Genomic DNA, 18,973 nt, shown 5'->3' on the forward strand with positions numbered 1-18,973 from the left:
CAGATCCGATTCGATCACACACAGCACCGTCATCCATACGCATACATGGTAATTTTGCCTGAGGGGGTTTTCGACTATGCTGCCTGATTCCAATTGTGGCGAAGATGTACACTGTGTTTTTTTTTGGAATGGAATTTTCACAGTGATTTTAGTTTGGGGTATATACACTGGTGGCCAAAACTATAGCAAAACACAAACAATTTTTTTTCTAATTCAATCATGAAATGTCTTCATTTACGAAAATGATGGACATTAAAAAAATACTCGATTAAAAAATTAATTGATTTCATTACCAAATATCAATGAATTTTTTTTCATTTCAATTTTCAATAGAAAATTTCGTAAAGATTTTATTTCTATAGAAAATTTTGTCAAAATTTTATTTCTATAGCAAATTATGTCAAAAATTTATTGCTATAGAAAATTTTGTCAAAATTGTATTTCTAAGAAAATTTTGTAAAAATTTTATTTCTATAGAAAATGTTCTCAACATTTTATTTCTATAGAAAATTTTGTGAAACTTTCATTTCTCTAGAAAATTTAGTCAAAATTTTATTTCTATAGAAAATTTTGTTAATTGGAAATATTTTGATATATTTTTTTTTTAATTTTTCAAAATATTATTTCTATAGAAAAATTTGTCAAAAATTAATTGCTATAGAAAAATTTTCCAAAATTGTATTTCTATAGAAAATTTTTTCAAAATTTATTTTTTATAGAAAATTTTGTCAAAATTTTATTTCAATAGAAAATGTGACAACTTGTATTTCTATTGAAAATTTTCGCAAAACTTTATTTCTATAGAAAATTTTGTCAAAAATTTGTTGCTATAGAAAATTTTGTTAGTTAGATATAAATTCGTGATATTTTTTTTTTTAATTTTGTCAAAATCTTATTTCTATAGAAAATGTTGTCAACATTTTATTGCTATATAAAATTTTTGTCAAAATGGTATTTCTAAGAAAATTTTGTACAAATTTTATTTCTATAGAAAATTTTGTAAAAAATTTATTGCTATAGAAAATTTTGTCAAAATTGTATTTCTAAGAACATTTTGTAAAATATTTATTTCTATAGAAAATTTTGTGAAAATGTTATTTCTTTAGAAAATTTGGTCAAAATGTTATTTCTATAGAAAATTTTTTCAAAATGTTATTTCTATAGAAAATTTTGTCAAAATGTTATTTCTATAGAAAATGTTGTCAAAATTTTATTTCTATAGAAAATGTTATCAAAATTTTGTTGCTATTGAAAATTTTTTCAAAATTTTATTTGTATAGAAAATTTTGTCAAAATTTTATTTTTATATAAAATTTTGTCAAAATTTTATTTCTATAGAAAATGTTGTCAAAATTTTATTTCTATAGAAAATTTTGTCAAAATTTTATTTGTATAGAAAATTTTGTCAAAATTTTATTTTTATAGAAAATTTTGTCAAAATTTTATTTTTAAAGAAAATTTTGTCAAAAATTTATTGCTATAGAAAATTTTGTCAAAATTATATTTTTAAGAAAATTTTGTAAAATTTTTATTTCTACAGAAAATTTTGTGAAACTTTCACTTCTATAGAAAATTTTGTTATTTGGAAATATTTTGGTGATATTTTTTTTTTAATTTGTCAAAATTTTATTTCTATAGAAAATTTTGTCAAAATTTTATTTCTATAGAAAATTTTGTCAAATTTTTATTTCTATAGAAAATTGTATCAAAATTATTTTTCTATCGAAAATTTTGTCAAAATTTTATTTTTATAGAAAATGTCAACAATTTGTTGCTATAGAAAATTTTCTCAAAATTGTATTTTGATAGAAAATTTTGTCAAAATTTTATTTCCATTAAAAATTTACTCAAAATTTTATTTCTGTAGAAAATTTTGTCAAAATTTTATTTCTATAGAAAATTTTGCCAAAATTTTATTTTTATAGAAAATTTTGTCAAAATTTTATTTTTATAGAAAATTTTGTCAAAATTTTATTTTTATAGAAAATTTTGTCAAAATTTTATTTTCTATACAAAATGTTGCCAAAATTTTATTTCTATAGAAATTTTTCGCAAAAATTTATTTATATAGAAAATTTTGTCAAAATTTTATTTCTATATAAAATGTCAAAATTTTGTTGCTATTGAACATTTTTTCAAAATTTTATTTGTATAGAAAATTTTGTCAAAATTTTATTTTTATAGAAAATTTTGTCAACATTTTATTTCTATAGAAAATGTTGTCAGAATTTTATTTCTATAGAAAATGTTGTCAAAATTTTATTTGTATAGAAAATTTTGTCAAAATTTTATTTCTATAGAAAATCTTGTCAAAATTTTATTTCCATAGAAAATGTTGTCAAAATTTTATTTCTATAAAAAATTTTGTCAAAAATTTTTTGCTATAGAAAATTTTGTCAAAATTATATTTGTATAGAAAATATTCTCAACATTTTATTTCTATAGAACATTTTGTGAAACTTTCACTTCTATAGAAAAATTTTATTTCTATAGAAAATTTTGTCAAAAATTTATTGCTATAGAAAATTTTGTAAAATTTTTATTTCTACAGAAAATTTTGTGAAACTTTCACTTCTATAGAAAATTTTGTTAATAGGAAATATTTTGGTGATATATTTTTTTTAATTTGTCAAAATTTTATTTCTATAGAAAATTTTGTCAAATTTTTATTTCTATAGAAAATTTTATCAAAATTATTTTTCTATAGAAAATTTTGTCAAAATTTAATTTTTATAGAAAATGTTTTCAAAAATTTATTGCTATAGAAAATTTTCTCAAAATTGTATTTGAAAATTTTGTCAAAATTTTATTTCTATAGAAAATCTTGTCAAAATTTTATTTCTGTAGAAAATTTTGTCAAAATTTTATTTCTATAGAAAATTTTGCCAAAATTTTATTTTTATAGAAAATTTTGTCAAAATTTTATTTTTATAGAAAATTTTGTCAAAATTTTATTTCCTATACAAAATGTTGCCAAAATTTTATTTCTATAGAAATTTTTCGCAAAAATTTATTTCTATAGAAAATTTTGTCAAAAATTTATTTCTATAGAATATATTGTCACAATTTTATTGCTATAGAACATTTTGTCAATAATTTATTTCTATAGAAACTTGTGTGAAAAATTTATTTCTCTAGAAAATTTTGTCAAAATTTTATTTCTATAGAAAATTTTCTCAAAATTGTATTTTGATAGAAAATTTTGTCAAAATTTAATTTTTTTAGAAAATTTTATCAAAACTTTATTTCTATAGAAAATTTTGTCACAAATGTATTTCTACAGAAAAATTTGTCAAAATTTTATTTCTATAGAAAATTTTCTCAAAATTGTATTTTGTTAGAAAATTTTGTCAAAATATTATTTTTATAGAAAATTTTGTCAAAATTTTATTTCTATAGAAAATTTTATCAAAATTTTAATTTCTATATAAAAAATTGTCAAAATTTTTTTTCTATAGAAAAATTTGTGAAAATTTTATTTAATGAAATGATTTATCAAGCTCGAGGTCTGATAAATCATTTCATTATATACTGATAAAGGTGGAATCAAAAGAAAACTAACAAAATTTTATTTTTATAGATGTAGAGTATTTCTTTTTTGCGGCTACGGTAAAACTCATGTCTATACATACAAGCCCGCTACAATTGAGGTATTGGAAGACAACTCTGAAGCATTTATTCGTGAGATACCGGCCTACGTGTTGGAATTGAGGCGCAGTCGCAACATTTGCATGGAATATTCGTTAAACGTAAGATTATATGGACCCTGCTATCGATTCAAATAAAAATGGATCACCGGTAGTTGCCAGTCCTGTGATAGGTTTGCCGTTGGCAATATTCACCAATTTCCCGTTGGGCAAATTGTATGTGTTTTTTTGCAAAAGTTTTCCTATAGCTCATAAAAAAATCATATTGAACTTCTCTCATCAATGAGGAGTCCCTTTTTTATAGCCGAGTCAGGGATTTCAGGCTAGGATGAAACCACTTAGAGACGCCTAGAACCAGTCAGAAATGTTATTACTCAGAGGGAATAAACCACCGCTAACAAAAATTTTCTGTTCACTCGATGGAAATGTTAATTTATATATTAGATGGGTAAAAGGAATCGCCAAGAAAGAAAACTTAATCGATCAAAAGATAGCCTGCCCTCTTCGTTTACTTGTTGCTTTATTAAATTAACTAATAAACCTTTGCGACAAATGTCAATATGAATGTATTAAATTTGTATATATTTCCCCATATAAGTATTCTAGCGACAAGACATACATATATACATATTTTATATGAAAACAAATTGAAATAATTTAAAGTTTTATATATTTGATTTTGTAAATATTAATTGGCCTCAATTACCACTGTGCAGTGGTATTGTGAGTTATGTTTTTTTTTTTTAATCACCTCTCTCATATATTTTGCCGTTGTTTGTGTTTCATGTTGCTCATGTCATGTTAATCCTCTGGAATATTTGTTCATAAACAAATGGGCAATATAGGTTTGTATATATATTTCTGTACATGTACGTGTGTGTGTGTGTGTATATGACTTTAAAAGCCTATGTATATTTTTGTTATTTGTTTACGTTTTTCCCTCCAAATGTGCAAATTTAAGAATTAAAGTGAAATATTTCTATCTAAATAAACTATTTTAAGCAAATAAAAATAAATAGAAAACCAAATTTACCAATATAATGCATATTCACTACTACACTGTTCTCTTGTTTGTATTTATTACTAATTCTCGCTCTATCTCTCTCTCTCTTCTACATAAAACTCTCTCGCTATCTTTGTGTTTTTCAAAATTCATTTGAAATTTTTATTTGAATTTCTTCTCACAAATTGATCATTGATATATTTCTCTATTTCATTGTCGATCGATAGATCGGTCGGTCGATCACACAAAAGCCACACCAACACCGCTTCCATTCAAAACTGATAAAGCCTTTCCTTGATCTACTTACTGCTACCACCACCACCACCACAACTATTTCTTCCTATCTATCTGCATATTACGTCCTGAGCCTGCCTTGCTGTCAATCTTTGTCTGTCTGCCTTTCATTGACCAAAAAAATAATAAAAAGTTTGTTGTAAATTCCTCTGATAAGGACATTTCAAAAATTATATCGAAATTGTTTTTCTCTTTTTCGATTACTTACAGGCCAGAGAAGTTCTTCCCTCCCATCACAAACAACTGCAACACTCACGTATAAAACTACGGTTGTGCTAAATCTATCTGAATTCGCGGTATAAATTAAAATAAAAAAAAAAAAAACAAACAAAACAAAAATATTTACCAGAGAAGAGAGAGAGAGAAAAAAAATGAGAGAGATAAACTAAACATCAAGTTGGTAGTTTTAACTTCTTATAATAAAAAGAGAAAGAGAGAGAGAGAATAACGAGAAAAAAATAAGAGAACAGCAAAAAGCTTCTCTTGAGATAATTTATGAAAATACATGGTTACTAAATTCGTCCTCTCCGTTGATAACGTGCGCGTGTGTTTGTTAATTGGTATCTAGTCCATGAGTTCACACATAGTGGTGTATCATCAACCTCTACAGGATCCTCAATGATTTTAATCTTGCTGTGACGTACATTCATAACTCATTCGAATGCGTGAATCGTCATAAACCGTGATATATATCTAAAATTTATATATTTTCTATAAATTAAAAGAAAAAAAAAACGAATTTTGTGCGTATTGTGATTTATTGTCCTAGTGAATAGTATTTTTTCTTTCAATTTGTTTAGCCTAGCCCCAATCTCTCTAGTCGTTGTAGTGTGTAGACTGCATCAAGAGCGTGATTTAGTATCCTATACGGAATAGAATTTTATTCTTGGTTTTGTTTTTTTTTTGGTTTTTGTTGTACGTTCCTCTCGAAACGTGAAGAACACTTGTTTTTGTTTTTGAGACTTTTGTCGTCAAACGACAACAACCGGCAACAGCAGCAATCCTAAGATATCTAAAAGGAAAATCAAATAACGTTGTAGAGAGAGACAGCATAAATATACAAATCATACTTGTTGACATTTTACGGCAGTATTTTTGTGCAGCAACATCAAATGAACAATTCGTTTGACTAGCCGGGTGAGTAGAGCTTTTGTTTTTGTCCGCTGACCAATTAACAAAAAATATAAATTAATTAATATTCGACCCAGTTATTAATTTATTACACTACAAATGGAGATTTTTTTGTTATTCTATTCTACAACAAAAATTATGAAAAGCTATGAGTAGGGCCATCTTATCGTATAAAAGTTTAAATGTTGCTGCAAATGAATAAATTTCAAAATAAATTAATAGTTTTTATTGTATTGACTATGTTTCTCGACTTTTCAGCACCACAATTTTTCTTTCTTTCTTTTCACAAAACACAAAATTTTCTATAGCAATAAAATTTTGACAAAATTTTCTATAGCAATAAAATTTTGACAAAATTTTCTATAGAAATAAAAATTTTGAGAAAATTTTCTATAGAAACAAGATATTTAGAAAATTGTACATAGAAATAAAATTTTGAGAAAATTTTCTATAGCAATAAAATTGAGACAAAATTTTCTATAGCAATAAAATTTTGACAAAATTTTCTATAGAAACAAGATATTTAGAAAATTGTACATAGAAATAAAATTTTGAGATAATTTTCTATAGCAATAAAATTTTGACAAAATTTTCTATAAAAATAAAATTGTGACTAAATTTTCCATAGAAATAAAATTTTGACAAAATTTTCTATAGTGATAAAATTTTGACAAAACTTTCTATAGAAATACAATTTTGAGAAAATTTTCTATAGAAATAAAAATTTTGAGAAAATTTTCTATAAAAATAAAAATTTTGACAAAATTTTCTATAGAAATAAAATTTTGACAAAATTGTCTATAGTAATAAAATTTTGACAAAATTTTCTATAGAAATATAATTTTGAGAAAATTTTCTATAGAAATAAAAATTTTGAGAAAATTTTCTATAGAAAAAAAATTTTGACAAAATTTTCAATAGAAATAAAATTTTGACAAAATTTTTAATAGAAATAAAATTTTGACAAAATTTTCAATAGAAATAAAATTTTGACAAAATTTTCAATAGAAATAAAATTTTGATAAATATTTTCTATAGAAAAAAAAATTGACAAAATTTTCCATAGAACTAAAATTTTGAGAAAATTTTCTATAGCATAAAATTGAGACAAAATTTTCTATAGCAATAAAATTGAGACAAAATTTTCTATAGCAATAAAATGTTGACAAAATTTTCTATAGAAATATAATTGTGACTAAATTTTCTATAGAAATAAAATGTTTTAAAAAAATTTTCTATAGTGATAAAATTTTGACAAAATTTTCTATTTTCTATGCAATTTTGAGAACATTTTCTATAGAAATATAATTTTGAGAAAATTTTCTATAGAAATAAAAATTTTGAGAAAATTTTCTATAGAAATAAAATTTTGACAAAATTTTCTATAGAAATAAAATTTTGACAAAATTTTCAATAGAAATAAAATTTTGGCAAAATTTTGAAAAGAAATAAAATTTTGATAAATATTTTCTATAGAAAAAAAAATTGACAAAATTTTCCATAGAAATAACATTTTGACAAAAAATTTTTATAGATATAACATTTTGACAAAATTTTCTATAGAAATGACATTTTGACAAAATTTTCTATAGATATAAAATTTTGACAAAATTGTCTATAGTAATAAAATTTTGACAAAATTTTCTATAGAAATATAATTTAGAGAAAATTTTCTATAGAAATAAAAATTTTGAGAAAATTTGCAATAGAAATAAAATTTTGATAAATATTTTCTATAAAAAAAAAATTGACAAAATTTTCCTAAGAAATAAAATTTTGAGAAAATTTTCTATAGCATAAAATTGAGACAAAATTTTCTATAGCAATAAAATTGAGACAAAATTTTCTATAGCAATAAAATGTTGGCAAAATTTTCCATAGAAATATAATTGTGACTAAATTTTCTATAGAAATAAAATGTTGACAAAATTTTCTATAGTGATAAAATTTTGACAACATTTTCTATTTTCTATACAATTTTGAGAACATTTTCTATAGAAATAAAAATTTTGAGAAAATTTTCTATAGAAATAAAAATTTTGACAAAATTTTCTATAGAAATAAAATTTTGACAAAATTGTCTATAGTAATAAAATTTTTGACAAAATTTTCTATAGAAATATAATTTTGAGAAAATTTTCTGTAGAAATATAATTTTGAGAAAATTTTCTATAGAAATAAAATTTTGACAAAATTTTCAATAGAAATAAAATTTTGACAAAATTTTCAATAGAAATAAAATTTTGGCAAAATTTTGAAAAGAAATAAAATTTTGATAAATATTTTCTATAGAAAAAAAAATTGACAAAATTTTCCATAGAAATAACATTTTGTCAAAATTTTTTATAGAAATAACATTTTGACAAAATTTTCTATAGAAATGACATTTTGACAAAATTTTCTATAGAAATAAAATTTTGACAAAGTTTTTTATAGAAACAAGATTTGTAGAAAATTTTCTATAGAAATAAAGTTTTGACAAAATTTTCTATAGCAATAAAATTTTGACAAAATTTTCAATAGAAGCAAAATTTTGAAAAGAAATAAAATTTTGGCAAAATTTTAAAAAGAAATAAAATTTTGATAAATATTTTGTATAGAAATAACATTTTGACAAAATTTGCAATAGAAATAAAATTGTGATAAAATTTTGAATAGAAATAAAATTTTGACAAAATTTTCTATAAAAATAAAAAAATTTACAAAATTTTCTATCGAAATAAAACTTGACTAAATTTTCTACAGAAATAAAATTTTGACAAAATTTTCTATAGAAATAAAATTTTGAGAAAATTTTCTATAGCAACAAAATTTTGACAAAATTTTCTATAGCAACAAAATTTTGACAAAATTTTCTACGGAAATAAAATTTTGACAAAATCTTTTATAGAAATAAAATTTTGACAAAGTTTTCTATAGAAATAAAATTTTGACAAAATCTTCTATAGAAATACAATTTTGACAAAATTTTCAATAGAAATAAAATTTTGGAAAAATTTACTATAGAAATAAAATTTTGAGAAAATTTTCTACAGAAATAGAATTCTGACAAAACTTTCTATAGCAATAAAATTTTGACAAAACTTTCTCCAGCAATAAAATTTTGACGTAATTTTCCATAGAAATAAAAATTTGATAAAATTTTCTATAGAAATAAATTGTTGACAGAAGTTTCTATAGGAATAAAACTTTGAGAATATTTTCTATGGAAATAAAATTTTGGCGAAATTTTCTATAGAAATAAAATTTTGACAAAATTTTCTATAGCAATAAATTTTTAATTATTATTGTATTTCAGCTTAACCAACAGAGGAAAATTATTTTTGTCAAATTTATTTTTCCAAAGCCCTTTTGACTGCAATATGGCCGTTTCGTAAATTTCACATACCTCATCAGCATCCTCTGCAGCGAAACTATCAACCAATTATCAGAATAAATTCTGATACGTCAATAAATCCAAAGTGAATTACACTTGTTGCCCGCAAACACATTTCTCATGAAAAACTTTGATGATTCCAACGGAAACTGAAACACTAAACCATATATATAATATAGTAACACCTCATCATTTCTTTATTATGCAGAATTTTAGCATAAGACAAAATGCAAAGAAATGCTTGTTCTCATAATTAGGTAACTCATTATCCATTTGGAGACACAAATGTTCACAAATGTACATATCTGGAACATATCTGAAAAAAAAATGGTTTCGTAATGATCAAAATAAATGTTAAAGATGTCATTCCTTTATTACGGCGAGAATCAAAACTGATATTCCGTATTGTTAGTCATTAAAATTTCAACATCACGATTAACAAAAACACATGAACACGCATACAATGCTTTATTCTACGACTTCGTTGACGATAAAAAAATCAATCGAATCTAATTTGCCTAAATATTTGTTAAGTTATAAAAATAGGAACTGTTTAAAGTTTTGATTTAGACGGTAAAGGAGTCTAGTATTAGTAGTAAAATCTTCAGAACCCGACTCGCCAGTACGGTTGCCACAGTTGGTAGAATTCTACCAAAACTGGTAGATTTTTTATAGTTTGATAGAATATTGATAAAATATTACTTTCCGACTAAGAGGTACCTGACAAATGTTCTATAGAATAGAAATAAAATTTTGACAAATTTTTCTATAGAAATAACAGTTGACACAATTTTCTATAGAAATAAAATTATGACAAAATTTTCTATAGAATAAAAATTTTGATAAATTTTTTTATAGAAATAAAATTTTGACAAACTTTTCTATAGAGTAAAAATTTTGATAACATTTTTTTATAGAAATAAAATTTTGACAAAATTTTCTATAGAAACAACATTTGACAAAATTTTCAATAGAAATAAAATTTTGACAAACTTTTCTATACAAATAAAACATTGGCAAAATTTTCTATAGAAATAAAATTATGACAAAATTTTCTTTAGAAATCAAATTTTGACAAAATTTGTTAGAGAAATAAAAGTTCGACAAAAATGTCTATAGAAATCAAATTTTGACAACATTTTCTATAGAAATACAATTTTGACAAAATTTTCTATAGAAATAAAATGTTGACAAAATTTTCTATAGATATAAAATATTGACAACATTTTCTATAGAAATACAATTTTGACAAAATTTTCTATAGAAATAAAATTATGACAAAATTTTCTATAGAATACAAATTTTGATAACATTTCTTATAGAAATAAAATTTTGACAAAATTTTCTATGGAAATAAAATTATGACAAAATTTTCTATAGAATAAAAATTTTGATAACATTTCTTATAGAAATAAAATTTTGACAAAATTTTCTATAGAAATAAAATTTTGAGAAAATTTTCCATAGAAATAAAATTTCGATAAAATTTTCTATAAAAATAAAATATTGGGTAATATTTCTATAGAAATAAAATTTTGCAAATTTTTCTATAGGAGTAAAATTACATTTTGATAAAATTTGTTATAGAAATAAAAGTTCGACAAAAATTTCTATAGAAATAAAATTTTGAGAAAATTTTCTATAGAAATAAAATTTTGAGAAAATTTTCTATAGAAATAAAATTTTGACAAAATTTTCTATAGAAATAAAATTTTGAGAAAATTTTCTATAGAAATAACATTTTGGCAAAATTTTCTATAGAAATAACATTTTGACAACATTTTCTATAGAAATAAAATATTGACATATTTTTCTATAGATATAAAATATTGACAACATTTTCTATAGAAGTACAATTTTGACAAAATTTTCTTTAGAAATAAAATTATTACAAAATTTTCTATAGAATAAAAATTGTGACAAATTTTTCTATAGGAATAAAATTTTTACAAAATTTTCTATAAAAATAAAATTTTGAAAAAATTTTCTATAGAAATCAAATTTTGATAAAATTTGTTATAGAAATAAAATTTTGAGAAAATTTTCTATAGAAATAAAATTGTGACAAATTTTTCTATAGGAATAAAATTTTTACAAAATTTTCTATAAAAATAAAATTTTGACAAAATTTTCTATAGAAATCAAATTTTGATAAAATTTGTTATAGAAATAAAAGTTCGACAAAAATTTCTATATAAATAAAATTTTGAAAAAATTTTCTATAGAAATCAAATTTTAAAAAAAATTTTCTATAGGAATCAAATTTCGACAAAGTTTTCTATAAAAATAAAATTGTGAGAAGATGTTACTGCGTTAATCGCAAACCTATTTTCCATCATTTTATTTTGTCAGTTTCCAATTCTTCAGTAAATGAGAAAATTTTCTATAGAAATAAAATTTTGAGAAAATTTTCTATAGAAATTAAATTTTGACAAAATTTTCTATAGAAATTAAATTTTGACAAAATTTTCTATAGAAATAAAATTTTGACAAAATTTTCTATAGAAATAACATTTTGACAACATTTTCTATAGAAATAAAATGTTGACAAATTTTTCTATAGATATAAAATATTGACAACATTTTCTATAGAAGTACAATTTTGACAAAATTTTCTTTAGAAATAAAATTATGACGGAATTTTCTATAGAATAAAAATTTTGATAACATTTCTTATAGAAATAAAATTTTGACAAAATTTTCTATAGAATAAAAATTTTGATAACATTTCTTATAGAAATAAAATTTTGAGTAAATTTTGTATAGAAATAAAATTTTGAGCAAATTTTCTATAGAAACAAAATTTTGAAAAATTTTTCTATAGGAATAAAATTTTTACAAAATTTTGTATAAAAATAAAATTTTGACAAAATTTTCTATAGAAATCAAATTTTGATAAAATTTGTTATAGAAATAAAAGTTCGACCAAAATTTCTATAGAAATAAAATTTTGAAAAAATTTTCTATAGAAAAAAATTTTTACAAAATTTTGTATAGATATAACATTTTGACAAAATTTTCTATAGAAATAAAATTTTGAGAAAATTTTCTATAGAAATCAAATTTCGACAAAGTTTTCTATAAAAATAAAATTGTGAGAAGATGTTACTGCTTTAACCGCAAACCTATTTTCCATCATTTTATTTTGTCAGTTTCCAATTCTTCAGTAAGTGTTCTGGCGCTCCAATATCCACTGACACTATTTGTAGTGGCTACATTACACAAAAAATTATATATTCTCTTTATTGAGGAAACATATACGGGAGGTTTGTTTTCGTGCAACTGAGAAGTGAAATTGTCAAGTCTGCAGTAAATTAAAGTTGCATAAATGATGATGTAGAATGTTTTTTCTCTTTTTGTTACTTTTCAGTTCATTGTGGGATATGTAGTAGTTTCGCGGTTAATCATTCTCGCATACATAAGCAACATTAAAACAATCATAATATGATGGAGTTTTTTTTGTTATTCACAGACCGACCTGGGATTTCGCATTACTATGACATTTATTCTTCGAATTTCTTTGTCTCTCCCGGTTATGTGTTCCACTGATATGGATAACTTGAGTTTTTTTTCTCCCCTCGCTTTTTGTACTAGTGTTACTTTTTTAATAAAACTGTTAAAATGGCGTTATTTCACTTGACGCTTCTTCAGTGTGTCTGCTTTCTATTGATACTCCCATGCGGATTTAATTCTCAACATTTTGTAATATTCTTTGCGGTTTTTTGTATTAACTTTTACTTGATGGTTCCATATATTTTTTTTTCATTTGAAAACTTTGTCTTCCGCCATCGACTTGACTATGTCGAGAACAGATTTGAAACATCCCACAAACTTGTCGGTCCATGTCACCAACTCATTCCCTGTTCAGTCTTTTCTTATAGTATATGTATGCTGTGTCAATGTCTGTCTACGAGGGAAGATTACCTAGGGTTTAGGTTGGACAGCCCACTACTTTAAGTTCACCAACATATTCAGTGTGGTAAATATGTCATTGTGATACACGATTGCAATGCTTTGGGCCAGATTGTCTGTATTTTGGAACATGTAAAGGTTCATTTTGGTCCATGTTGTTGGCGCATACCCTGTGGAGTCGGAAATTGGCAACAGTACCAGTATCATTATAACGATTTACGGAGCGTGATATGCTAAAATGTTCACATCAACATATTTATAATTCGCCAACAATGGACAATTTTAATTGACTGAGTCATCATTTATAACACCACTGATCATCTAGTTCCATTCACCTCATCCAAATGGGCAACCAATTAGTCAGCAATTGGTCATTGCCTTCTCAATTTCCCCCGCATAGCTTCCTTGTTAACAATGGACAAAATGGATCATTTTTAAAGTCGGTATCTCTTTCAGTTCCAAAGCGTTGCTCTGTTACCACGAGATCGATTCGATTGATACCAAATTCCTAAAGAAATTGCATTGGCTGTCCTTAAACTTCATTCACAAAAGAATGTCAACTCTTGATGACGTTGGGTCAATTTCAATGTATTCTTATTAAAAAACCATGACCATATGACGTCAATAGATGGTGTCACATTTCTGTGAAGGGATAACACCCGTTCGATGCCGTTGGTTTAGTATAAAATTCAATTAGTATAAAATTCAGGAAAAACATTCAGTTAGGCTTTCGCTTTTCTAAATCCGAATTGCCGGGCTTCACGCTTGAAACCTGCCATCATATTTTGTACAGCCACCTTGTCCTCCTTCTTCGCCGCAGAAAGCCAGTTTGCCTTGAACTGCTGCTCGTTCTTAGCAGTTTTTTTTTTGGTCTTCTTTAGGTTCCGCTTGACAATAGCCCAGTATTTCTCAATTGGGCGGAGCTCTGGCGTGTTGGGAGGGTTCTTGTCCTTGGGAACTACCTGCACGTTGTTGGCGGCGTACCACTCCATGGCCTTTTTACCGTAATGGCAAGATGCCAAATCCGGCCAAAACAGTACGGAACAACCGTGTTTCTTCAGGAAAGGCAGCAGACGTTTATTCAAACACTCTTTCACGTAAATTTCTTGGTTGACAGTCCCGGAAGCTATGAAAATGCTGCTTTTCAAGCCACAGGTACAGATGGCTTGCCAAACCAGATATTTCTTTGCGAACTTTGACAGTTTTATGTGCTTGGAAATATCTGCTACCTTTCCCCTTCCTTTTGCCGTATAAAACTCCTGTCCCGGAAGCTGCTTGTAGTCGGCTTTGACGTAGGTTTCGTCGTCCATTACCACGCAGTCAAACTTCGTCAGCATAGTCGTGTACAGCCTCCGGGATCGCGCTTTGGCCGTCGTATTTTGTTTATCATCGCGATTTGGAGTCACTACCTTCTTGTAAGTCGATAGTCCGGCTCGACTTTTTGGCTCGATGCACGGTTGTAGACGATACAACCAGCTTATTTGCGGCATTTCGGAGAGAGAGGTTAGGCCGAAGTACTGAAGAGATTCCTTGACCCTCTATTGGACGACTCATAGGACTTAATACCCCATTTGGTAGCTTCAGAAGAAATCCTTTCAATTGGCCCTGGATATTATGTGATGTTGGCCACAGACTTCGTTGGTGTGAAGAGTAGCGAATTGTACCACCACCCCAAACGTTAAAGTACCTATTACGTTAAAATTCTTTCTATAGAAAATTTTGTCAAAATTTTATTTCTGTAGAAAATTTTGTCAACATTTTATTTTGTATAGAAAATTTTGTTAAAATCTTATTTTGTATAGAAAATTTTGTCAAAATTTTATTCCTATATAAAATTTTGTCAAAATTTTATTTCTATAGAAATTTTTGTCAAAATTCTATTTCTATAGAAAATTTTATCAAAATTTTATATCTATAGAAAATTTTGTCAAAATTTTATTTCTATAAAAAATTTTGTTAAAATTTTATTTCTATATAAAATTTTGTCAAAATCTTATTTCTATAGAAAATTTTGTCAAAATTTTATTTCTATAGAAAATTTTGTCAAAATTTTATTTCTATAGAAAATTTTGTCAAAATTTTATTTCTATAGAAAATTTTCTCAAAATTTTATTTCTATAGAAAATTTTCTCAAAATTTTATTTCTATAGAAAATTTTGTCAAAATTTATTTTCTATAGAAAATTTTTGTAAAATTCTATTTTTATAGAAAATTTTGTTAAAATTTTATTTCTATAGAAAATTTTGTTAAAATTTTATTTCTATAGAAAATTTTGTTAAAATTTTATTTCTATAGAAAATTTTGTTAAAATTTTATTTCTATAGAAAAATTTGTCAAAATCTTATTTCTATAAAATTAGAAATAAATTTTGTCAAAATTTTATTCCTATATAAAAATTTGTCAAAATTTTATTTCTATAGAAATTTTTATCAAAATTCTATTTCCATAGAAAATTTTGTCAAAATTTTATCTCTATGGAAAATTTTGTCAACATTTTATTTCTATAGAAAATTTTGTTAAAATTTTATTTCTATATAAAATTTTGTCAAAATATTATTCCCATATAAAATTTTGTCAAAATTTTATTTATATAGAAATTTTTGTCAAAATTCTATTTCTATAGAAAATTTTGTCAAAATTTTATTTCTATAGAAAATTTTGTCAAAATTTTATTTCTATAGAAAATTTTATCAAAATTTTATTTCTATAGAAAATTTTGTTAAAATTTTATTTCTATAGAAAATTTTGTCAACATTTTATTTCTATAGAACATTTTGTCAAAATCTTATTTCTATAGAAAATTTTGTTAAAATTTTATTTCTATAGAAAATTTTGTTAAAATTTTATTTCTATAGAAAAATTGGTCAAAATTTTATTTCTATAGAAAATTTTGTCAAAATTTTATTTCTATAGAAAATTTTGTCAAAATTTTATTACTATAGAAAATTTTGTCAACATTTTATTTCTATAGAACATTTTGTCAAAATCTTATTTCTATAGAAAATTTTGTTTAAATTTTATATCTATAGAAAAATTGGTCAAAATCTTATTTCCATAGAAAATTTTGTCAAAATTTTATTTCTATAGAAAATTTTGTCAACAGTTTATTTCTATAAATTTTTTTTTCAAAATTTTATTTCTATATAAAATTTTGTTAAAATGTTATTTCTATATAAAATTTTGTTAAAATTTTATTTCTATATAAAATTTTGTCAAAATTTTATTCCTATATAAAAATTTGTCAAAATTTTATTTCTATAGAAATTTTTGTCAAAATTCTATTTCTATAGAAAATTTTGTCAAAATTTTATATCTTTAGAAAATTTTGTCAAAATTTTATCTCTATGGAAAATTTTGTCAAAATTTTATTTCTATAGAAATAATTTTTTTTGTCAAAATTCTATTTCTATAGAAAATTTTGTCAAAATTTTATTTCTATAGAAAATTTTGTCAAAATTTTATTTCTATAGAAAATTTTGTCAAAATTTTATTTCTATAGAAAATTTTGCCAAAATTTTATTACCATAGAAAATTTTGTCGAAATTTTATTTCTATAGATATTTTTGTCAAAATTCTATTTCTATAGAAAATTTTGTCAAAATTTTATTTCTATAGAAAATTTTGCCATAATTTATTTTCTATAGAAAGTTTTTGTAAAAATTCTATTTCTATAGAAAATTTTTTCAAAATTTTATTTCTATCGAAAATTTTGTCAAAATTTTTTCTTTATGGAAAATTTTGTCAGAATTTTATTTCTATAGAAAATTTTGTTAAAATTTTATTTCTATAGAAAATTTTGTTAAAATTTTATTTCTATATAAAATTTTGCCACAATTTTATTTCTATAGAAATAAATTTTTTGTCAAAATTCTATAGAAATTTTTTTCAAAATTCTATTTCTATAGAAAATTTTGTCAAAATTTTATTTCTATAGAAAATTTTGTCAAAATTTTATTTCTATAGAAAATTTTGCCAAAATTTTATTACCATAGAAAATTTTGTCGAAATTTTATTTCTATAGATATTTTTGTCAAAATTCTATTTCTATAGAAAATTTTGTCAAAATTTTATTTCTATAGAAAATTTTGCCATAATTTATTTTCTATAGAAAGTTTTTGTAAAAATTCTATTTCTATAGAAAATTTTTTCAAAATTTTATTTCTATCGAAAATTTTGTCAAAATTTTTTCTTTATGGAAAATTTTGTCAAAATTCTATTTCTATAGAAAATTTTGTCAAAATTTTATTTCTATAGAAAATTTTGTCAAAATTTTATTTCTATAGAAAATTTTGTCGAAATTTTATTTCTATAGAAAATTTTGTCAAAATTTTATTTCTATAGAAAATTTTGTCAAAATTTTATTTCTATAGAAAATTTTGTCAAAATTTTATTTCTATAGAATATATGGTCAAAACCTTATATCTATAGAAAATTTTGTCAAAATTTTATTTCTATAGAAATTTTGTCAATTTAACTAAACATGAAGATTTCTACCAAATTTTATTTCTATAGAAATTTTGTCAAAATTTTTATTTCTATGGAAAATTTTGTCAAAATTTTATTTCTATAGAAAATTTTGTCAAAACTTTATTTCTATAGAAAATTTTGTCAAACTTTTATTTCTATAGAAATTTTATCAATCTAACTAAAAATGAAGATTTCTACCAAACAGTAAAAAATCTATCAATTGTTGCAACCATGGTCCATACGCCCGATGCATCTTTCGTTTTTTATCTATTCTCTACGATAGTCACTATCGTGTTTGTCTCTCGGAATTATGTTTGCCTATCAGCCATTGTGAAAACAGATGTGAAATATTACAAAAACATCTGGTATTTGCTCTAATATCACTACAGTGTCAATGGAAAAATAAATCAATTAAAATATCCAATAGTTGAAGATGTCTTGGGACGAATGAAAATCTGCCAAATGATTGATATTTTCCTAAAAGCTAATCACCCCAAAAAGAAACTAAACATTTCATAAATCGATTTGAAGGTAATTTCATATGTCAATACCTAATTTCCGTATTTTCGATTACCATTCTCACTTGAACCTTGAATACACATGCCATGAATATCCATACCACTCCATAGTCATTCGTCATTGTGAAAACGTGGATTTTGAATTTAATATAGCTGCGCGCGTAAATTGGAATCAGGCAGACAGCAGCAGAGGCATTATGGACAGAAAGACTGGCGTTTATATTCACAATAGCCTGCCGTCGTTAAGTGCCTCTGCAGAAATAGATAATTTTCCATATCGTGCTCTCATGATGTAGTGGTCCTCCTCGTCACCATATAATCATTGTCACCACTGTAGCAGTCATCACCCCACCATTATGATCATCCTCTGAATGAATATTGTAGTTCATCATCATTGCCTGGTGGTATGACATATAGCCTGGTATTTCATTACATGTGTGAATGCCACTTTTCTACAACTGGAAACAACTCATCATTGTTCATCGTTTTGGATTCGTGAGGAGCCTCCACTATTCCATACCCCATTTTGGAAAGAGTGAGTGATGAAGAGACTGGGGATAATTGTGTCACTTTGCATTTTGAATTTGAAACTTAGCGCATATGAACGAACTGAAATTGTCCAGGG

The 18,973-nt window shown here is 23.5% G+C and overlaps 1 protein-coding gene across 8 annotated transcripts in view; it reads left to right on the plus strand.

Annotated features, from left to right (window-relative positions):
• heph (polypyrimidine tract-binding protein 1 heph) overlaps positions 1 to 18,973 on the plus strand; it is a 564,267-nt gene that overhangs the window by 57,164 nt on the left and 488,130 nt on the right. The window contains exon 3 of one of the 8 annotated variants that reach the window (XM_075309406.1): positions 5,155 to 6,081. The exons of the other annotated variants lie outside the window; for them this stretch is intronic. The gene's annotated coding sequence lies outside the window, so the exon portion shown is untranslated. The remainder of the gene's footprint in view (positions 1 to 5,154; positions 6,082 to 18,973) is intronic. 8 annotated transcript variants of the gene reach the window in all.

Source organism: Haematobia irritans, chromosome 1, assembly GCF_050003625.1.
Source record: "Haematobia irritans isolate KBUSLIRL chromosome 1, ASM5000362v1, whole genome shotgun sequence".
Taxonomy (NCBI): domain Eukaryota; kingdom Metazoa; phylum Arthropoda; class Insecta; order Diptera; family Muscidae; genus Haematobia; species Haematobia irritans.